The sequence below is a fragment of the Pteropus medius genome, unplaced genomic scaffold (genome assembly GCF_902729225.1).
Source record: "Pteropus medius unplaced genomic scaffold, Ma_sr-lr_union100, whole genome shotgun sequence".
NCBI classification, from domain to species: Eukaryota; Metazoa; Chordata; class Mammalia; order Chiroptera; family Pteropodidae; genus Pteropus; species Pteropus medius.
The window spans coordinates 21,638,560-21,641,513 of record NW_024354875.1 but is presented as its reverse complement, the minus strand read 5'-3'; the positions used below and the strand labels follow the sequence as shown (position 1 = coordinate 21,641,513).

The following is a 2,954-nucleotide window of genomic DNA, read 5'->3' as shown; positions in this document are numbered from 1 at the left end:
CCGTTTGCATATAATTTCCAAATATTTTTCTCTAGCCTTAACCACCCTCTTCATTTCTGTAAGGCTTTTCAATTATCAGCTCAATTTTAGTTCATTGCTAGTATCTCAACCCAAATCTTCTCAAAGCCAAATTAATCTTTTTTCTTTTTTGTATACCATAATTCTCCCCAGTCAACCAGGACTGACCAAGAGTGTCATTTGATCTTTAACTTCTCTCTCCTCTGTGTCCTTCTTCCCTACAATCCTTTTTCTAGATTTTTACTACATCCTTTGCTTCTTCCCATGTCTACTCCCATCTCCCTGATTCAGGCTCTGGCTTTCAAAAAAAGCAACATGAGTAAAAAGAGACAAGCAATGGAAGGGCAGAGAAGCTTTCACAATGGGACTAGCATGTGACTCAGAACTTGAAAAACATTCTCCTTACGTGGCAAAAGGTATTCCAAAATAATGGAACGGAATCAATAGAGCCACCTCGGGCATAAAAAGGCAAGGAAGCTGGTGGATCTTTCAGGTCGGGTATGTATAGATAATCTCAGCAATTAGGCTAGACAGGTATGTTCATTCTTGGAAGACTTTGAATTTCATTCTGAAAGTGATAGAAAAATACAGACTTATGTGGCAAGAAAACCTATTATAAAACTGTGTGATAGTTAAGGAAACAAATCATGCAAGCATTAACTATGGCTTGATTAGTTAATATACAAATGAATTGATATACAATGTATTTTGCCCTTAGAATCAATCGTTTCAGTGACTAATTGCCTATGGAAACAGGAAACATGGGAGACAAAGGTACCAGAGATGATTCTGAGTTTGATAGCCCGGCTTTAAAAGCAAATTAACCAAAGCTTAATTTGTGTTTGTAAATGACAGTACAGTTCAGTCTTAGGCATGTGGAGTGTGATATATCAGTGGGATATACAGTGGGATATGGAGGTGTCCAAAACACACTACTACCTCTGTGAGGATAATCTCCTAGGAAATCTATATATGGCTTTTATTTATATATTCCATCAACACAAAGACAACCTGTCTAGTCCCGAACACATTATGATCCCTTACCACAAACCACCTTTACTTTTCCACTGTCCCATTTTGGTTAACGACATTTTCATTTCCAAAACTCTCTTTCTATTATCTATGGGTTATTTTCAATTCCTCTTTCTCCTTTGATGCTCGGATTTACTTAGGCACCAAATCTTATTATTTTTCTTCTATAGTGTCTCTCACTTCCACATATCTTATGCCTCTTGTAACTCTACTGCTTAATTCTGGTCTTTATTGTTTATAGCTTAATAACCACCTACTAACAGGACCCTTGCCTCCAGTCTTTCCCTAACAACCTACAGAGATACCTTTCCTAAACCCTACATTGATCTTGTCACTTTCTCACAAACTTTCACTGATTTTCCGTCATCAACAAGAGAAAGTTAAAATTCCTTAATATTATAATATTTATAATGTACCTACTCTAGCATTCTCTTCGGCCAAACTGATCTATTTAACGCCTAGGAACCTATTTTCTCTCTCTCAGCCATGCCTCATTGCCTGCGATTTTATTGGAGTATATAAAGGGTGAAAGATAAGTTTATAGAAACACCTTGAAATGTGTTACATCTTCTATAAACAGAAGAGAAGTTCTTGGTGGGCTCCAATCACAGACCTGAAGTCTAAGGAAGGGAAGAAAAAGAGAAAAGAGGAGGTAATGAGGAAGAAGAGATAGAAGAGAATGTAAAGAAAGAGATGCATAGGAGTTAATCAGGAATGACACATATATCAGATTTCTAAATAATAATCTTTATAAATTTATTTATTTATTTCAATGCCTACAGCACTTGGTATTCCTAGGTGGTCTCCCATCCAAGTACTAACCACGCCTGACCCTGCTTAGCTTCCAAGATCACACGAGATTGGGCACATTCAGGGTGGCATGGCTATAGACAATCTTTATAAATTTAAAAGTGGTTACACCCTGGTCTCTGATCTTCTCAATGGTGGAAACCAGGTCTTGGGTCTCTTTATCTCCTAGCATCCAGCACAAAGGCTGGAATGTGGATGCTGCTCAGTAAATAATTCTTAAATAAATTGTCAGCAATTGATTTGTCTTCTTCAGTTAAAAGATCTCAGTTCGTTCTCTGTCTCCTCAGGTTGTATTTTATAACTATAAAGATTTCTTTTGCTTTCCATGTGCCTTTTCCAAGATGTCCAGAACAATATTGAGAAGAAAAAAAAAAAGCACTCTAAAAACAATTTTAAAATATGATATATAATGAAAAAATTGATTTACTCTAAATAGTCTTATTTTTTCAGTACATTTCCAGAATCATACTTGACTCTGTCTTGTCTCCAGCTTGTGAGCAACTTTAACCATTCATTCTTTCCAGCAACAATCATTCATTGTTAGTCATTGCCCTTGCTACACTGGTATAATGTGTCCCTCTTAATAAGCATATTACTCTGTGCTAGTTACTAATGAAGTTCATTCTTCTTGCTTCCACCTCTTCTCCATCTTGCCAGGCCATTTGGAATTCTAATCCTGTCCTGGATGCTAGCCTTCCTAACTGACGATGGGTGTCATCTGCTAACAGCATGTATCATCTGTCAGCTTTAGAAGCTTATTTTCTGTTCTATCCATGTAAATCATTGATGAAATATTAAAGAATCAGTCCCAGGATGGAGTCCTGTGGGACAAGATTTCTAACATCCCTGAGTTTGACCTGAGTGCCATTGATAAACTCATTGTAAGACTACTTATCACAGTGTGTGGATTGAAGGAAGTCTTGGAATAGATAATCAAAAGTCTTCCTGAGGCCAAAGAGGCATGGGAAAGTTTAGGGAGAAGCCTAACATACTGACTATGTACTCTTTTGCTAGATACCTTATGTATTTTAATTAAATTAATCCTTTCACAACTCTGTACGGCAGTATAGCATATAGTAGTAAACACCATGTAT

The 2,954-nt window shown here is 36.8% G+C and overlaps 1 pseudogene; it reads right to left on the bottom strand.

Annotated features, from left to right (window-relative positions):
* Positions 1 to 1,823: 1,823 nt before the first annotated feature.
* Positions 1,824 to 1,942, bottom strand: LOC120597524 (uncharacterized; annotated as a pseudogene).
* Positions 1,943 to 2,954: the final 1,012 nt, after the last annotated feature.